Here is a 19,551-nt window from a genome sequence, read left to right on the forward strand (position 1 = left end):
TTGGTATCCACGTGGCTCATGTCCAGGAGTGAACATCTCTGCAGCAAATTGCACGGTTAAAGTAAAAGGCACGGAAAGTGGCATCTCGAACCGGCCCCGAGGTCAGAGCATGCTCACAATGTGATCTGTCGTTCTCGGATTGTAATGCGACCTCCGGTTTTAGGGTGGAGAACATTCTTTGGGACCCTTCTTCTGCAAAACAGACACAGTGACTGAATAAATGCTGCACGGTTTGATGTGGAACACGGCCTGCTCAGCTTTGTGCATTTTCCCTGTAGTCAGGTGTGTTTCGTGTTCCGTGTAAACGTGAAAGTCGTCCTGTTTCGAGCAATGTGTGAAATCATTTAGCAAAGCAAGAATCGAAATTGTAGTAATGTCTAGCAGCTCATGGTTATTTGACCGAAGTGTCCAAGTGTCTCTGCTGTCAAGATCGCGTTCGCCTCCCGCGCGGAAAATCGCAAACAGCTCTGCTGTTCCAAAGCGATTTGTGCTTTTACTGGAACCGAATGGAGACTATTATTTCATCGCTGTTGTGAAACAAAGTCCTGCGGTGACTCGACTCGTCGTTATTTGGTTTTTTGTCCAATGGGAAAATCGTTCCAATGAATTTCGGTGTCATATGTTATTGAATTTCTCCCATTTCCTTCATTTCCGTCCTGGAGACATCAGAAGGAAAAGGTAATCTAATCGAGACTGTGATTGGTGAAATTGACTTTTTATGGCCCGTTCTTATGATGTTCTTTCTATCTCTCTTTTCAGCATTGTCTGGAAAGTGGTGGTGCACTAACGCTGCAGTATGTTTGAAAGAGTAGTTTGGAATTGCCCTGTTGTTAGTTGTGAGATTACTTTATGACTCATGCCCTCGGACTGTGACACATTTAGCATTCATGCATCTCTCTGTCTGAAAATGCATTCGGCATGCCAGTTTTGTTTGTGTTCCGTGAAAAATGCTTTCTGTTTTGCGATTCGCTCAGCACATTACGAGTTAACAGGGTTTCTGAGGTAACTTCGAGCAGCAAAACTCCTCAATTGAGGTCTGGGAAAATTTCACGGAGTATGGTCAGTCGGGGCAAAATTAAGGAAGTCGTTCGTATCTGCAGTGTTTCACAATACTACCTTTCCCGTGAGCAGTCGAACAGACTAAACGATTGTGCCACAGACTGCGATGGAAAACTCCGCTAAAAAGTAATCCTTTAAAGCCAGTGTTAGCAACAAGACGTTATGGGGGTACACGGCGTGGAAACAGATATTTAGGTGTATCTCATCCATGCTCACCACATAACCAAAATTAAACAAGTCCCGTTCCCCAGCATTTGGCCCCAATCCCTCTAAACCCATCCTGTCCAGAAACTCATCCGATTACCTTTGCAATTTTCTGAGTGTAATAGCCTCCTCCACTTCCTCTGGGAGCTCATTCCATACACGCACAACCTTCTGTGTGGGAAATGTGCCTCAGGTCGTTTGTCAATTTCAGCCCACTCACCTTAAACCTATGCTCTCGAGTTTTCAACTCACCCCAATTTGGGTAAAACACAGAAATACTCAGTTTACAACCCTTCCATAAGATCATATCGCAGCCGTTACGCTGCAGGGAAAGTCGTCCCAGCTTATTCCACCTCGCCCTACGGTCCAAACATTGACGAAATCATTGTCTATATATTGTCATCAATTTCACGTGTCTTTTTTAACGTTTTCAAGATGTCAATTACGCTGGACAACAACGAGCAATTGGAAACAGAAAGGTGAAACGGAGAATGGCTTCAACTTTCAGTGCTGGATGCCACTGCGCCGCAGGGCGGCGACCGCGGCTGGTTTCTGTAGTGTAGTGGTCATCACGTTCGCCTAACACGCGAAAGGTCCCCAGTTCGAAACTGGGCAGAAACTGCTTTGTTCGTCAACTGCGGCCTTTTACATGGACAAGAACGGAGCTTTCTTGCTTGCTTTCCCATCTGCAAACCTGCCTTCGAATTTGCTTGAAAGAATCTGCTCTCGTAGTGAAATGTAAGGCAACTCCATTTAATTACTGTGTAAAGCATTATAAAGTTTTTCTCCAACCTGGTTCTGATGCATATGCCATTCTGTTTGAGAGTGTCCTTGCCGCGTTCTGATCCTTCCACGAAAAGCAGTACCGCATTTGCATTCCTTGCGTAGGCGGACCGGTTCAAAGGCAGGTCACAGCGCACCACGGATTCCTGAACTTGTCTGTCTGTCAAATGTACCCCAAAGTCGTCTCTGAAAGGCCTCATTTGGAAGCTGTCTGTCGTTATTCAACGCGCGAGAGTTGGTACCAGATTCCTGAATCATATTTTGGGGCAGTTCGCACGTTAGTGGCTCATTCAATCAGCAACAGCAATGAAATAATTTACACTCTCAGAGGAACCTTTGAACCTGTGCTTTCATAGCGCCGCTAATATTAAGGTGCGCCCCGAGATCTAAGCCATGTTGGAACTGAAACGGAGGAATCGACAGAGAGGCTACAGAATGACATCGCATCCATTTGGTTTTCTTTAAATCACTGACGAGCAGGAAAATGTAAAAGGGGAGAGCGAGTGGGGAAGTGAGGCGGTTGCAGCTCTGGTAAAAGTCCTTCTTTGTGATTCACTCCGCAAACAGAGACTTGAAGGTGACTCAGAGGCGTGTGAGCTCTTCACATCGAGATCAGAAAGCACTCAAGGGCAGTTAGCACCTCTTCCGGAGTGGGGGTGGGGTGAGGTAATTACCTTTTGACTTCTGTTACTATGTTCAGAAACTGCCTTTTCGATTGACTTGAACAGAAACTGCATTTCCAATAAGCACCATGGAAGTTAGCAAAATTTATTGAATCGCTTCTCGTCGATTGCCGCACAGGTTTCCGACTCAGTTGGTATCCACGTGGCTCATGTCCAGGAGTGAACATCTCTGCAGCAAATTGCACGGTTAAAGTAAAAGGCACGGAAAGTGGCATCTCGAACCGGCCCCGAGGTCAGAGCATGCTCACAATGTGATCTGTCGTTCTCGGATTGTAATGCGACCTCCGGTTTTAGGGTGGAGAACATTCTTTGGGACCCTTCTTCTGCAAAACAGACACAGTGACTGAATAAATGCTGCACGGTTTGATGTGGAACACGGCCTGCTCAGCTTTGTGCATTTTCCCTGTAGTCAGGTGTGTTTCGTGTTCCGTGTAAACGTGAAAGTCGTCCTGTTTCGAGCAATGTGTGAAATCATTTAGCAAAGCAAGAATCGAAATTGTAGTAATGTCTAGCAGCTCATGGTTATTTGACCGAAGTGTCCAAGTGTCTCTGCTGTCAAGATCGCGTTCGCCTCCCGCGCGGAAAATCGCAAACAGCTCTGCTGTTCCAAAGCGATTTGTGCTTTTACTGGAACCGAATGGAGACTATTATTTCATCGCTGTTGTGAAACAAAGTCCTGCGGTGACTCGACTCGTCGTTATTTGGTTTTTTGTCCAATGGGAAAATCGTTCCAATGAATTTCGGTGTCATATGTTATTGAATTTCTCCCATTTCCTTCATTTCCGTCCTGGAGACATCAGAAGGAAAAGGTAATCTAATCGAGACTGTGATTGGTGAAATTCACTTTTTATGGCCCGTTCTTATGATGTTCTTTCTATCTCTCTTTTCAGCATTGTCTGGAAAGTGGTGGTGCACTAACGCTGCAGTATGTTTGAAAGAGTAGTTTGGAATTGCCCTGTTGTTAGTTGTGAGATTACTTTATGACTCATGCCCTCGGACTGTGACACATTTAGCATTCATGCATCTCTCTGTCTGAAAATGCATTCGGCATGCCAGTTTTGTTTGTGTTCCGTGAAAAATGCTTTCTGTTTTGCGATTCGCTCAGCACATTACGAGTTAACAGGGTTTCTGAGGTAACTTCGAGCAGCAAAACTCCTCAATTGAGGTCTGGGAAAATTTCACGGAGTATGGTCAGTCGGGGCAAAATTAAGGAAGTCGTTCGTATCTGCAGTGTTTCACAATACTACCTTTCCCGTGAGCAGTCGAACAGACTAAACGATTGTGCCACAGACTGCGATGGAAAACTCCGCTAAAAAGTAATCCTTTAAAGCCAGTGTTAGCAACAAGACGTTATGGGGGTACACGGCGTGGAAACAGATATTTAGGTGTATCTCATCCATGCTCACCACATAACCAAAATTAAACAAGTCCCGTTCCCCAGCATTTGGCCCCAATCCCTCTAAACCCATCCTGTCCAGAAACTCATCCGATTACCTTTGCAATTTTCTGAGTGTAATAGCCTCCTCCACTTCCTCTGGGAGCTCATTCCATACACGCACAACCTTCTGTGTGGGAAATGTGCCTCAGGTCGTTTGTCAATTTCAGCCCACTCACCTTAAACCTATGCTCTCGAGTTTTCAACTCACCCCAATTTGGGTAAAACACAGAAATACTCAGTTTACAACCCTTCCATAAGATCATATCGCAGCCGTTACGCTGCAGGGAAAGTCGTCCCAGCTTATTCCACCTCGCCCTACGGTCCAAACATTGACGAAATCATTGTCTATATATTGTCATCAATTTCACGTGTCTTTTTTAACGTTTTCAAGATGTCAATTACGCTGGACAACAACGAGCAATTGGAAACAGAAAGGTGAAACGGAGAATGGCTTCAACTTTCAGTGCTGGATGCCACTGCGCCGCAGGGCGGCGACCGCGGCTGGTTTCTGTAGTGTAGTGGTCATCACGTTCGCCTAACACGCGAAAGGTCCCCAGTTCGAAACTGGGCAGAAACTGCTTTGTTCGTCAACTGCGGCCTTTTACATGGACAAGAACGGAGCTTTCTTGCTTGCTTTCCCATCTGCAAACCTGCCTTCGAATTTGCTTGAAAGAATCTGCTCTCGTAGTGAAATGTAAGGCAACTCCATTTAATTACTGTGTAAAGCATTATAAAGTTTTTCTCCAACCTGGTTCTGATGCATATGCCATTCTGTTTGAGAGTGTCCTTGCCGCGTTCTGATCCTTCCACGAAAAGCAGTACCGCATTTGCATTCCTTGCGTAGGCGGACCGGTTCAAAGGCAGGTCACAGCGCACCACGGATTCCTGAACTTGTCTGTCTGTCAAATGTACCCCAAAGTCGTCTCTGAAAGGCCTCATTTGGAAGCTGTCTGTCGTTATTCAACGCGCGAGAGTTGGTACCAGATTCCTGAATCATATTTTGGGGCAGTTCGCACGTTAGTGGCTCATTCAATCAGCAACAGCAATGAAATAATTTACACTCTCAGAGGAACCTTTGAACCTGTGCTTTCATAGCGCCGCTAATATTAAGGTGCGCCCCGAGATCTAAGCCATGTTGGAACTGAAACGGAGGAATCGACAGAGAGGCTACAGAATGACATCGCATCCATTTGGTTTTCTTTAAATCACTGACGAGCAGGAAAATGTAAAAGGGGAGAGCGAGTGGGGAAGTGAGGCGGTTGCAGCTCTGGTAAAAGTCCTTCTTTGTGATTCACTCCGCAAACAGAGACTTGAAGGTGACTCAGAGGCGTGTGAGCTCTTCACATCGAGATCAGAAAGCACTCAAGGGCAGTTAGCACCTCTTCCGGAGTGGGGGTGGGGTGAGGTAATTACCTTTTGACTTCTGTTACTATGTTCAGAAACTGCCTTTTCGATTGACTTGAACAGAAACTGCATTTCCAATAAGCACCATGGAAGTTAGCAAAATTTATTGAATCGCTTCTCGTCGATTGCCGCACAGGTTTCCGACTCAGTTGGTATCCACGTGGCTCATGTCCAGGAGTGAACATCTCTGCAGCAAATTGCACGGTTAAAGTAAAAGGCACGGAAAGTGGCATCTCGAACCGGCCCCGAGGTCAGAGCATGCTCACAATGTGATCTGTCGTTCTCGGATTGTAATGCGACCTCCGGTTTTAGGGTGGAGAACATTCTTTGGGACCCTTCTTCTGCAAAACAGACACAGTGACTGAATAAATGCTGCACGGTTTGATGTGGAACACGGCCTGCTCAGCTTTGTGCATTTTCCCTGTAGTCAGGTGTGTTTCGTGTTCCGTGTAAACGTGAAAGTCGTCCTGTTTCGAGCAATGTGTGAAATCATTTAGCAAAGCAAGAATCGAAATTGTAGTAATGTCTAGCAGCTCATGGTTATTTGACCGAAGTGTCCAAGTGTCTCTGCTGTCAAGATCGCGTTCGCCTCCCGCGCGGAAAATCGCAAACAGCTCTGCTGTTCCAAAGCGATTTGTGCTTTTACTGGAACCGAATGGAGACTATTATTTCATCGCTGTTGTGAAACAAAGTCCTGCGGTGACTCGACTCGTCGTTATTTGGTTTTTTGTCCAATGGGAAAATCGTTCCAATGAATTTCGGTGTCATATGTTATTGAATTTCTCCCATTTCCTTCATTTCCGTCCTGGAGACATCAGAAGGAAAAGGTAATCTAATCGAGACTGTGATTGGTGAAATTCACTTTTTATGGCCCGTTCTTATGATGTTCTTTCTATCTCTCTTTTCAGCATTGTCTGGAAAGTGGTGGTGCACTAACGCTGCAGTATGTTTGAAAGAGTAGTTTGGAATTGCCCTGTTGTTAGTTGTGAGATTACTTTATGACTCATGCCCTCGGACTGTGACACATTTAGCATTCATGCATCTCTCTGTCTGAAAATGCATTCGGCATGCCAGTTTTGTTTGTGTTCCGTGAAAAATGCTTTCTGTTTTGCGATTCGCTCAGCACATTACGAGTTAACAGGGTTTCTGAGGTAACTTCGAGCAGCAAAACTCCTCAATTGAGGTCTGGGAAAATTTCACGGAGTATGGTCAGTCGGGGCAAAATTAAGGAAGTCGTTCGTATCTGCAGTGTTTCACAATACTACCTTTCCCGTGAGCAGTCGAACAGACTAAACGATTGTGCCACAGACTGCGATGGAAAACTCCGCTAAAAAGTAATCCTTTAAAGCCAGTGTTAGCAACAAGACGTTATGGGGGTACACGGCGTGGAAACAGATATTTAGGTGTATCTCATCCATGCTCACCACATAACCAAAATTAAACAAGTCCCGTTCCCCAGCATTTGGCCCCAATCCCTCTAAACCCATCCTGTCCAGAAACTCATCCGATTACCTTTGCAATTTTCTGAGTGTAATAGCCTCCTCCACTTCCTCTGGGAGCTCATTCCATACACGCACAACCTTCTGTGTGGGAAATGTGCCTCAGGTCGTTTGTCAATTTCAGCCCACTCACCTTAAACCTATGCTCTCGAGTTTTCAACTCACCCCAATTTGGGTAAAACACAGAAATACTCAGTTTACAACCCTTCCATAAGATCATATCGCAGCCGTTACGCTGCAGGGAAAGTCGTCCCAGCTTATTCCACCTCGCCCTACGGTCCAAACATTGACGAAATCATTGTCTATATATTGTCATCAATTTCACGTGTCTTTTTTAACGTTTTCAAGATGTCAATTACGCTGGACAACAACGAGCAATTGGAAACAGAAAGGTGAAACGGAGAATGGCTTCAACTTTCAGTGCTGGATGCCACTGCGCCGCAGGGCGGCGACCGCGGCTGGTTTCTGTAGTGTAGTGGTCATCACGTTCGCCTAACACGCGAAAGGTCCCCAGTTCGAAACTGGGCAGAAACTGCTTTGTTCGTCAACTGCGGCCTTTTACATGGACAAGAACGGAGCTTTCTTGCTTGCTTTCCCATCTGCAAACCTGCCTTCGAATTTGCTTGAAAGAATCTGCTCTCGTAGTGAAATGTAAGGCAACTCCATTTAATTACTGTGTAAAGCATTATAAAGTTTTTCTCCAACCTGGTTCTGATGCATATGCCATTCTGTTTGAGAGTGTCCTTGCCGCGTTCTGATCCTTCCACGAAAAGCAGTACCGCATTTGCATTCCTTGCGTAGGCGGACCGGTTCAAAGGCAGGTCACAGCGCACCACGGATTCCTGAACTTGTCTGTCTGTCAAATGTACCCCAAAGTCGTCTCTGAAAGGCCTCATTTGGAAGCTGTCTGTCGTTATTCAACGCGCGAGAGTTGGTACCAGATTCCTGAATCATATTTTGGGGCAGTTCGCACGTTAGTGGCTCATTCAATCAGCAACAGCAATGAAATAATTTACACTCTCAGAGGAACCTTTGAACCTGTGCTTTCATAGCGCCGCTAATATTAAGGTGCGCCCCGAGATCTAAGCCATGTTGGAACTGAAACGGAGGAATCGACAGAGAGGCTACAGAATGACATCGCATCCATTTGGTTTTCTTTAAATCACTGACGAGCAGGAAAATGTAAAAGGGGAGAGCGAGTGGGGAAGTGAGGCGGTTGCAGCTCTGGTAAAAGTCCTTCTTTGTGATTCACTCCGCAAACAGAGACTTGAAGGTGACTCAGAGGCGTGTGAGCTCTTCACATCGAGATCAGAAAGCACTCAAGGGCAGTTAGCACCTCTTCCGGAGTGGGGGTGGGGTGAGGTAATTACCTTTTGACTTCTGTTACTATGTTCAGAAACTGCCTTTTCGATTGACTTGAACAGAAACTGCATTTCCAATAAGCACCATGGAAGTTAGCAAAATTTATTGAATCGCTTCTCGTCGATTGCCGCACAGGTTTCCGACTCAGTTGGTATCCACGTGGCTCATGTCCAGGAGTGAACATCTCTGCAGCAAATTGCACGGTTAAAGTAAAAGGCACGGAAAGTGGCATCTCGAACCGGCCCCGAGGTCAGAGCATGCTCACAATGTGATCTGTCGTTCTCGGATTGTAATGCGACCTCCGGTTTTAGGGTGGAGAACATTCTTTGGGACCCTTCTTCTGCAAAACAGACACAGTGACTGAATAAATGCTGCACGGTTTGATGTGGAACACGGCCTGCTCAGCTTTGTGCATTTTCCCTGTAGTCAGGTGTGTTTCGTGTTCCGTGTAAACGTGAAAGTCGTCCTGTTTCGAGCAATGTGTGAAATCATTTAGCAAAGCAAGAATCGAAATTGTAGTAATGTCTAGCAGCTCATGGTTATTTGACCGAAGTGTCCAAGTGTCTCTGCTGTCAAGATCGCGTTCGCCTCCCGCGCGGAAAATCGCAAACAGCTCTGCTGTTCCAAAGCGATTTGTGCTTTTACTGGAACCGAATGGAGACTATTATTTCATCGCTGTTGTGAAACAAAGTCCTGCGGTGACTCGACTCGTCGTTATTTGGTTTTTTGTCCAATGGGAAAATCGTTCCAATGAATTTCGGTGTCATATGTTATTGAATTTCTCCCATTTCCTTCATTTCCGTCCTGGAGACATCAGAAGGAAAAGGTAATCTAATCGAGACTGTGATTGGTGAAATTCACTTTTTATGGCCCGTTCTTATGATGTTCTTTCTATCTCTCTTTTCAGCATTGTCTGGAAAGTGGTGGTGCACTAACGCTGCAGTATGTTTGAAAGAGTAGTTTGGAATTGCCCTGTTGTTAGTTGTGAGATTACTTTATGACTCATGCCCTCGGACTGTGACACATTTAGCATTCATGCATCTCTCTGTCTGAAAATGCATTCGGCATGCCAGTTTTGTTTGTGTTCCGTGAAAAATGCTTTCTGTTTTGCGATTCGCTCAGCACATTACGAGTTAACAGGGTTTCTGAGGTAACTTCGAGCAGCAAAACTCCTCAATTGAGGTCTGGGAAAATTTCACGGAGTATGGTCAGTCGGGGCAAAATTAAGGAAGTCGTTCGTATCTGCAGTGTTTCACAATACTACCTTTCCCGTGAGCAGTCGAACAGACTAAACGATTGTGCCACAGACTGCGATGGAAAACTCCGCTAAAAAGTAATCCTTTAAAGCCAGTGTTAGCAACAAGACGTTATGGGGGTACACGGCGTGGAAACAGATATTTAGGTGTATCTCATCCATGCTCACCACATAACCAAAATTAAACAAGTCCCGTTCCCCAGCATTTGGCCCCAATCCCTCTAAACCCATCCTGTCCAGAAACTCATCCGATTACCTTTGCAATTTTCTGAGTGTAATAGCCTCCTCCACTTCCTCTGGGAGCTCATTCCATACACGCACAACCTTCTGTGTGGGAAATGTGCCTCAGGTCGTTTGTCAATTTCAGCCCACTCACCTTAAACCTATGCTCTCGAGTTTTCAACTCACCCCAATTTGGGTAAAACACAGAAATACTCAGTTTACAACCCTTCCATAAGATCATATCGCAGCCGTTACGCTGCAGGGAAAGTCGTCCCAGCTTATTCCACCTCGCCCTACGGTCCAAACATTGACGAAATCATTGTCTATATATTGTCATCAATTTCACGTGTCTTTTTTAACGTTTTCAAGATGTCAATTACGCTGGACAACAACGAGCAATTGGAAACAGAAAGGTGAAACGGAGAATGGCTTCAACTTTCAGTGCTGGATGCCACTGCGCCGCAGGGCGGCGACCGCGGCTGGTTTCTGTAGTGTAGTGGTCATCACGTTCGCCTAACACGCGAAAGGTCCCCAGTTCGAAACTGGGCAGAAACTGCTTTGTTCGTCAACTGCGGCCTTTTACATGGACAAGAACGGAGCTTTCTTGCTTGCTTTCCCATCTGCAAACCTGCCTTCGAATTTGCTTGAAAGAATCTGCTCTCGTAGTGAAATGTAAGGCAACTCCATTTAATTACTGTGTAAAGCATTATAAAGTTTTTCTCCAACCTGGTTCTGATGCATATGCCATTCTGTTTGAGAGTGTCCTTGCCGCGTTCTGATCCTTCCACGAAAAGCAGTACCGCATTTGCATTCCTTGCGTAGGCGGACCGGTTCAAAGGCAGGTCACAGCGCACCACGGATTCCTGAACTTGTCTGTCTGTCAAATGTACCCCAAAGTCGTCTCTGAAAGGCCTCATTTGGAAGCAGTCTGTCGTTATTCAACGCGCGAGAGTTGGTACCAGATTCCTGAATCATATTTTGGGGCAGTTCGCACGTTAGTGGCTCATTCAATCAGCAACAGCAATGAAATAATTTACACTCTCAGAGGAACCTTTGAACCTGTGCTTTCATAGCGCCGCTAATATTAAGGTGCGCCCCGAGATCTAAGCCATGTTGGAACTGAAACGGAGGAATCGACAGAGAGGCTACAGAATGACATCGCATCCATTTGGTTTTCTTTAAATCACTGACGAGCAGGAAAATGTAAAAGGGGAGAGCGAGTGGGGAAGTGAGGCGGTTGCAGCTCTGGTAAAAGTCCTTCTTTGTGATTCACTCCGCAAACAGAGACTTGAAGGTGACTCAGAGGCGTGTGAGCTCTTCACATCGAGATCAGAAAGCACTCAAGGGCAGTTAGCACCTCTTCCGGAGTGGGGGTGGGGTGAGGTAATTACCTTTTGACTTCTGTTACTATGTTCAGAAACTGCCTTTTCGATTGACTTGAACAGAAACTGCATTTCCAATAAGCACCATGGAAGTTAGCAAAATTTATTGAATCGCTTCTCGTCGATTGCCGCACAGGTTTCCGACTCAGTTGGTATCCACGTGGCTCATGTCCAGGAGTGAACATCTCTGCAGCAAATTGCACGGTTAAAGTAAAAGGCACGGAAAGTGGCATCTCGAACCGGCCCCGAGGTCAGAGCATGCTCACAATGTGATCTGTCGTTCTCGGATTGTAATGCGACCTCCGGTTTTAGGGTGGAGAACATTCTTTGGGACCCTTCTTCTGCAAAACAGACACAGTGACTGAATAAATGCTGCACGGTTTGATGTGGAACACGGCCTGCTCAGCTTTGTGCATTTTCCCTGTAGTCAGGTGTGTTTCGTGTTCCGTGTAAACGTGAAAGTCGTCCTGTTTCGAGCAATGTGTGAAATCATTTAGCAAAGCAAGAATCGAAATTGTAGTAATGTCTAGCAGCTCATGGTTATTTGACCGAAGTGTCCAAGTGTCTCTGCTGTCAAGATCGCGTTCGCCTCCCGCGCGGAAAATCGCAAACAGCTCTGCTGTTCCAAAGCGATTTGTGCTTTTACTGGAACCGAATGGAGACTATTATTTCATCGCTGTTGTGAAACAAAGTCCTGCGGTGACTCGACTCGTCGTTATTTGGTTTTTTGTCCAATGGGAAAATCGTTCCAATGAATTTCGGTGTCATATGTTATTGAATTTCTCCCATTTCCTTCATTTCCGTCCTGGAGACATCAGAAGGAAAAGGTAATCTAATCGAGACTGTGATTGGTGAAATTGACTTTTTATGGCCCGTTCTTATGATGTTCTTTCTATCTCTCTTTTCAGCATTGTCTGGAAAGTGGTGGTGCACTAACGCTGCAGTATGTTTGAAAGAGTAGTTTGGAATTGCCCTGTTGTTAGTTGTGAGATTACTTTATGACTCATGCCCTCGGACTGTGACACATTTAGCATTCATGCATCTCTCTGTCTGAAAATGCATTCGGCATGCCAGTTTTGTTTGTGTTCCGTGAAAAATGCTTTCTGTTTTGCGATTCGCTCAGCACATTACGAGTTAACAGGGTTTCTGAGGTAACTTCGAGCAGCAAAACTCCTCAATTGAGGTCTGGGAAAATTTCACGGAGTATGGTCAGTCGGGGCAAAATTAAGGAAGTCGTTCGTATCTGCAGTGTTTCACAATACTACCTTTCCCGTGAGCAGTCGAACAGACTAAACGATTGTGCCACAGACTGCGATGGAAAACTCCGCTAAAAAGTAATCCTTTAAAGCCAGTGTTAGCAACAAGACGTTATGGGGGTACACGGCGTGGAAACAGATATTTAGGTGTATCTCATCCATGCTCACCACATAACCAAAATTAAACAAGTCCCGTTCCCCAGCATTTGGCCCCAATCCCTCTAAACCCATCCTGTCCAGAAACTCATCCGATTACCTTTGCAATTTTCTGAGTGTAATAGCCTCCTCCACTTCCTCTGGGAGCTCATTCCATACACGCACAACCTTCTGTGTGGGAAATGTGCCTCAGGTCGTTTGTCAATTTCAGCCCACTCACCTTAAACCTATGCTCTCGAGTTTTCAACTCACCCCAATTTGGGTAAAACACAGAAATACTCAGTTTACAACCCTTCCATAAGATCATATCGCAGCCGTTACGCTGCAGGGAAAGTCGTCCCAGCTTATTCCACCTCGCCCTACGGTCCAAACATTGACGAAATCATTGTCTATATATTGTCATCAATTTCACGTGTCTTTTTTAACGTTTTCAAGATGTCAATTACGCTGGACAACAACGAGCAATTGGAAACAGAAAGGTGAAACGGAGAATGGCTTCAACTTTCAGTGCTGGATGCCACTGCGCCGCAGGGCGGCGACCGCGGCTGGTTTCTGTAGTGTAGTGGTCATCACGTTCGCCTAACACGCGAAAGGTCCCCAGTTCGAAACTGGGCAGAAACTGCTTTGTTCGTCAACTGCGGCCTTTTACATGGACAAGAACGGAGCTTTCTTGCTTGCTTTCCCATCTGCAAACCTGCCTTCGAATTTGCTTGAAAGAATCTGCTCTCGTAGTGAAATGTAAGGCAACTCCATTTAATTACTGTGTAAAGCATTATAAAGTTTTTCTCCAACCTGGTTCTGATGCATATGCCATTCTGTTTGAGAGTGTCCTTGCCGCGTTCTGATCCTTCCACGAAAAGCAGTACCGCATTTGCATTCCTTGCGTAGGCGGACCGGTTCAAAGGCAGGTCACAGCGCACCACGGATTCCTGAACTTGTCTGTCTGTCAAATGTACCCCAAAGTCGTCTCTGAAAGGCCTCATTTGGAAGCTGTCTGTCGTTATTCAACGCGCGAGAGTTGGTACCAGATTCCTGAATCATATTTTGGGGCAGTTCGCACGTTAGTGGCTCATTCAATCAGCAACAGCAATGAAATAATTTACACTCTCAGAGGAACCTTTGAACCTGTGCTTTCATAGCGCCGCTAATATTAAGGTGCGCCCCGAGATCTAAGCCATGTTGGAACTGAAACGGAGGAATCGACAGAGAGGCTACAGAATGACATCGCATCCATTTGGTTTTCTTTAAATCACTGACGAGCAGGAAAATGTAAAAGGGGAGAGCGAGTGGGGAAGTGAGGCGGTTGCAGCTCTGGTAAAAGTCCTTCTTTGTGATTCACTCCGCAAACAGAGACTTGAAGGTGACTCAGAGGCGTGTGAGCTCTTCACATCGAGATCAGAAAGCACTCAAGGGCAGTTAGCACCTCTTCCGGAGTGGGGGTGGGGTGAGGTAATTACCTTTTGACTTCTGTTACTATGTTCAGAAACTGCCTTTTCGATTGACTTGAACAGAAACTGCATTTCCAATAAGCACCATGGAAGTTAGCAAAATTTATTGAATCGCTTCTCGTCGATTGCCGCACAGGTTTCCGACTCAGTTGGTATCCACGTGGCTCATGTCCAGGAGTGAACATCTCTGCAGCAAATTGCACGGTTAAAGTAAAAGGCACGGAAAGTGGCATCTCGAACCGGCCCCGAGGTCAGAGCATGCTCACAATGTGATCTGTCGTTCTCGGATTGTAATGCGACCTCCGGTTTTAGGGTGGAGAACATTCTTTGGGACCCTTCTTCTGCAAAACAGACACAGTGACTGAATAAATGCTGCACGGTTTGATGTGGAACACGGCCTGCTCAGCTTTGTGCATTTTCCCTGTAGTCAGGTGTGTTTCGTGTTCCGTGTAAACGTGAAAGTCGTCCTGTTTCGAGCAATGTGTGAAATCATTTAGCAAAGCAAGAATCGAAATTGTAGTAATGTCTAGCAGCTCATGGTTATTTGACCGAAGTGTCCAAGTGTCTCTGCTGTCAAGATCGCGTTCGCCTCCCGCGCGGAAAATCGCAAACAGCTCTGCTGTTCCAAAGCGATTTGTGCTTTTACTGGAACCGAATGGAGACTATTATTTCATCGCTGTTGTGAAACAAAGTCCTGCGGTGACTCGACTCGTCGTTATTTGGTTTTTTGTCCAATGGGAAAATCGTTCCAATGAATTTCGGTGTCATATGTTATTGAATTTCTCCCATTTCCTTCATTTCCGTCCTGGAGACATCAGAAGGAAAAGGTAATCTAATCGAGACTGTGATTGGTGAAATTCACTTTTTATGGCCCGTTCTTATGATGTTCTTTCTATCTCTCTTTTCAGCATTGTCTGGAAAGTGGTGGTGCACTAACGCTGCAGTATGTTTGAAAGAGTAGTTTGGAATTGCCCTGTTGTTAGTTGTGAGATTACTTTATGACTCATGCCCTCGGACTGTGACACATTTAGCATTCATGCATCTCTCTGTCTGAAAATGCATTCGGCATGCCAGTTTTGTTTGTGTTCCGTGAAAAATGCTTTCTGTTTTGCGATTCGCTCAGCACATTACGAGTTAACAGGGTTTCTGAGGTAACTTCGAGCAGCAAAACTCCTCAATTGAGGTCTGGGAAAATTTCACGGAGTATGGTCAGTCGGGGCAAAATTAAGGAAGTCGTTCGTATCTGCAGTGTTTCACAATACTACCTTTCCCGTGAGCAGTCGAACAGACTAAACGATTGTGCCACAGACTGCGATGGAAAACTCCGCTAAAAAGTAATCCTTTAAAGCCAGTGTTAGCAACAAGACGTTATGGGGGTACACGGCGTGGAAACAGATATTTAGGTGTATCTCATCCATGCTCACCACATAACCAAAATTAAACAAGTCCCGTTCCCCAGCATTTGGCCCCAATCCCTCTAAACCCATCCTGTCCAGAAACTCATCCGATTACCTTTGCAATTTTCTGAGTGTAATAGCCTCCTCCACTTCCTCTGGGAGCTCATTCCATACACGCACAACCTTCTGTGTGGGAAATGTGCCTCAGGTCGTTTGTCAATTTCAGCCCACTCACCTTAAACCTATGCTCTCGAGTTTTCAACTCACCCCAATTTGGGTAAAACACAGAAATACTCAGTTTACAACCCTTCCATAAGATCATATCGCAGCCGTTACGCTGCAGGGAAAGTCGTCCCAGCTTATTCCACCTCGCCCTACGGTCCAAACATTGACGAAATCATTGTCTATATATTGTCATCAATTTCACGTGTCTTTTTTAACGTTTTCAAGATGTCAATTACGCTGGACAACAACGAGCAATTGGAAACAGAAAGGTGAAACGGAGAATGGCTTCAACTTTCAGTGCTGGATGCCACTGCGCCGCAGGGCGGCGACCGCGGCTGGTTTCTGTAGTGTAGTGGTCATCACGTTCGCCTAACACGCGAAAGGTCCCCAGTTCGAAACTGGGCAGAAACTGCTTTGTTCGTCAACTGCGGCCTTTTACATGGACAAGAACGGAGCTTTCTTGCTTGCTTTCCCATCTGCAAACCTGCCTTCGAATTTGCTTGAAAGAATCTGCTCTCGTAGTGAAATGTAAGGCAACTCCATTTAATTACTGTGTAAAGCATTATAAAGTTTTTCTCCAACCTGGTTCTGATGCATATGCCATTCTGTTTGAGAGTGTCCTTGCCGCGTTCTGATCCTTCCACGAAAAGCAGTACCGCATTTGCATTCCTTGCGTAGGCGGACCGGTTCAAAGGCAGGTCACAGCGCACCACGGATTCCTGAACTTGTCTGTCTGTCAAATGTACCCCAAAGTCGTCTCTGAAAGGCCTCATTTGGAAGCTGTCTGTCGTTATTCAACGCGCGAGAGTTGGTACCAGATTCCTGAATCATATTTTGGGGCAGTTCGCACGTTAGTGGCTCATTCAATCAGCAACAGCAATGAAATAATTTACACTCTCAGAGGAACCTTTGAACCTGTGCTTTCATAGCGCCGCTAATATTAAGGTGCGCCCCGAGATCTAAGCCATGTTGGAACTGAAACGGAGGAATCGACAGAGAGGCTACAGAATGACATCGCATCCATTTGGTTTTCTTTAAATCACTGACGAGCAGGAAAATGTAAAAGGGGAGAGCGAGTGGGGAAGTGAGGCGGTTGCAGCTCTGGTAAAAGTCCTTCTTTGTGATTCACTCCGCAAACAGAGACTTGAAGGTGACTCAGAGGCGTGTGAGCTCTTCACATCGAGATCAGAAAGCACTCAAGGGCAGTTAGCACCTCTTCCGGAGTGGGGGTGGGGTGAGGTAATTACCTTTTGACTTCTGTTACTATGTTCAGAAACTGCCTTTTCGATTGACTTGAACAGAAACTGCATTTCCAATAAGCACCATGGAAGTTAGCAAAATTTATTGAATCGCTTCTCGTCGATTGCCGCACAGGTTTCCGACTCAGTTGGTATCCACGTGGCTCATGTCCAGGAGTGAACATCTCTGCAGCAAATTGCACGGTTAAAGTAAAAGGCACGGAAAGTGGCATCTCGAACCGGCCCCGAGGTCAGAGCATGCTCACAATGTGATCTGTCGTTCTCGGATTGTAATGCGACCTCCGGTTTTAGGGTGGAGAACATTCTTTGGGACCCTTCTTCTGCAAAACAGACACAGTGACTGAATAAATGCTGCACGGTTTGATGTGGAACACGGCCTGCTCAGCTTTGTGCATTTTCCCTGTAGTCAGGTGTGTTTCGTGTTCCGTGTAAACGTGAAAGTCGTCCTGTTTCGAGCAATGTGTGAAATCATTTAGCAAAGCAAGAATCGAAATTGTAGTAATGTCTAGCAGCTCATGGTTATTTGACCGAAGTGTCCAAGTGTCTCTGCTGTCAAGATCGCGTTCGCCTCCCGCGCGGAAAATCGCAAACAGCTCTGCTGTTCCAAAGCGATTTGTGCTTTTACTGGAACCGAATGGAGACTATTATTTCATCGCTGTTGTGAAACAAAGTCCTGCGGTGACTCGACTCGTCGTTATTTGGTTTTTTGTCCAATGGGAAAATCGTTCCAATGAATTTCGGTGTCATATGTTATTGAATTTCTCCCATTTCCTTCATTTCCGTCCTGGAGACATCAGAAGGAAAAGGTAATCTAATCGAGACTGTGATTGGTGAAATTCACTTTTTATGGCCCGTTCTTATGATGTTCTTTCTATCTCTCTTTTCAGCATTGTCTGGAAAGTGGTGGTGCACTAACGCTGCAGTATGTTTGAAAGAGTAGTTTGGAATTGCCCTGTTGTTAGTTGTGAGATTACTTTATGACTCATGCCCTCGGACTGTGACACATTTAGCATTCATGCATCTCTCTGTCTGAAAATGCATTCGGCATGCCAGTTTTGTTTGTGTTCCGTGAAAAATGCTTTCTGTTTTGCGATTCGCTCAGCACATTACGAGTTAACAGGGTTTCTGAGGTAACTTCGAGCAGCAAAACTCCTCAATTGAGGTCTGGGAAAATTTCACGGAGTATGGTCAGTCGGGGCAAAATTAAGGAAGTCGTTCGTATCTGCAGTGTTTCACAATACTACCTTTCCCGTGAGCAGTCGAACAGACTAAACGATTGTGCCACAGACTGCGATGGAAAACTCCGCTAAAAAGTAATCCTTTAAAGCCAGTGTTAGCAACAAGACGTTATGGGGGTACACGGCGTGGAAACAGATATTTAGGTGTATCTCATCCATGCTCACCACATAACCAAAATTAAACAAGTCACGTTCCCCAGCATTTGGCCCCAATCCCTCTAAACCCATCCTGTCCAGAAACTCATCCGATTACCTTTGCAATTTTCTGAGTGTAATAGCCTCCTCCACTTCCTCTGGGAGCTCATTCCATACACGCACAACCTTCTGTGTGGGAAATGTGCCTCAGGTCGTTTGTCAATTTCAGCCCACTCACCTTAAACCTATGCTCTCGAGTTTTCAACTCACCCCAATTTGGGTAAAACACAGAAATACTCAGTTTACAACCCTTCCATAAGATCATATCGCAGCCGTTACGCTGCAGGGAAAGTCGTCCCAGCTTATTCCACCTCGCCCTACGGTCCAAACATTGACGAAATCATTGTCTATATATTGTCATCAATTTCACGTGTCTTTTTTAACGTTTTCAAGATGTCAATTACGCTGGACAACAACGAGCAATTGGAAACAGAAAGGTGAAACGGAGAATGGCTTCAACTTTCAGTGCTGGATGCCACTGCGCCGCAGGGCGGCGACCGCGGCTGGTTTCTGTAGTGTAGTGGTCATCACGTTCGCCTAACACGCGAAAGGTCCCCAGTTCGAAACTGGGCAGAAACTGCTTTGTTCGTCAACTGCGGCCTTTTACATGGACAAGAACGGAGCTTTCTTGCTTGCTTTCCCATCTGCAAACCTGCCTTCGAATTTGCTTGAAAGAATCTGCTCTCGTAGTGAAATGTAAGGCAACTCCATTTAATTACTGTGTAAAGCATTATAAAGTTTTTCTCCAACCTGGTAAAGTTTTTCTCCAACCTGGTTCTGATGCATATGCCATTCTGTTTGAGAGTGTCCTTGCCGCGTTCTGATCCTTCCACGAAAAGCAGTACCGCATTTGCATTCCTTGCGTAGGCGGACCGGCTCAAAGGCAGGTCACAGCGCACCACGGATTCCTGAACTTGTCTGTCTGTCAAATGTACCCCAAAGTCGTCTCTGAAAGGCCTCATTTGGAAGCTGTCTGTCGTTATTCAACGCGCGAGAGTTGGTACCAGATTCCTGAATCATATTTTGGGGCAGTTCGCACGTTAGTGGCTCATTCAATCAGCAACAGCAATGAAATAATTTACACTC

At 45.7% G+C, this 19,551-nt stretch overlaps 7 non-coding genes across 7 annotated transcripts; all 7 read left to right on the top strand.

The window, feature by feature from the left end:
• Nucleotides 1-1,811: 1,811 nt before the first annotated feature.
• On the top strand, nucleotides 1,812-1,884 carry trnav-aac (transfer RNA valine (anticodon AAC)). The gene has a single exon. It is a non-coding gene; the product is annotated as a tRNA-Val (tRNA).
• A 2,787-nt stretch (nucleotides 1,885-4,671) lies between these two features.
• Nucleotides 4,672-4,744, top strand: trnav-aac (transfer RNA valine (anticodon AAC)). Its single transcript has one exon. It is a non-coding gene; the product is annotated as a tRNA-Val (tRNA).
• Nucleotides 4,745-7,531: 2,787 nt separating this feature from the next.
• On the top strand, nucleotides 7,532-7,604 carry trnav-aac (transfer RNA valine (anticodon AAC)). The gene has a single exon. It is a non-coding gene; the product is annotated as a tRNA-Val (tRNA).
• Nucleotides 7,605-10,391: 2,787 nt separating this feature from the next.
• On the top strand, nucleotides 10,392-10,464 carry trnav-aac (transfer RNA valine (anticodon AAC)). Its single transcript has one exon. It is a non-coding gene; the product is annotated as a tRNA-Val (tRNA).
• Nucleotides 10,465-13,251: 2,787 nt separating this feature from the next.
• On the top strand, nucleotides 13,252-13,324 carry trnav-aac (transfer RNA valine (anticodon AAC)). The gene has a single exon. It is a non-coding gene; the product is annotated as a tRNA-Val (tRNA).
• Nucleotides 13,325-16,111: 2,787 nt separating this feature from the next.
• On the top strand, nucleotides 16,112-16,184 carry trnav-aac (transfer RNA valine (anticodon AAC)). The gene has a single exon. It is a non-coding gene; the product is annotated as a tRNA-Val (tRNA).
• Nucleotides 16,185-18,971: 2,787 nt separating this feature from the next.
• trnav-aac (transfer RNA valine (anticodon AAC)) lies at nucleotides 18,972-19,044 on the top strand. Its single transcript has one exon. It is a non-coding gene; the product is annotated as a tRNA-Val (tRNA).
• The last annotated feature ends 507 nt before the right edge of the window (nucleotides 19,045-19,551 follow it).

Source organism: Chiloscyllium punctatum, unplaced genomic scaffold (genome assembly GCF_047496795.1).
Source record: "Chiloscyllium punctatum isolate Juve2018m unplaced genomic scaffold, sChiPun1.3 scaffold_835, whole genome shotgun sequence".
Classification (NCBI taxonomy): Eukaryota; Metazoa; Chordata; class Chondrichthyes; order Orectolobiformes; family Hemiscylliidae; genus Chiloscyllium; species Chiloscyllium punctatum.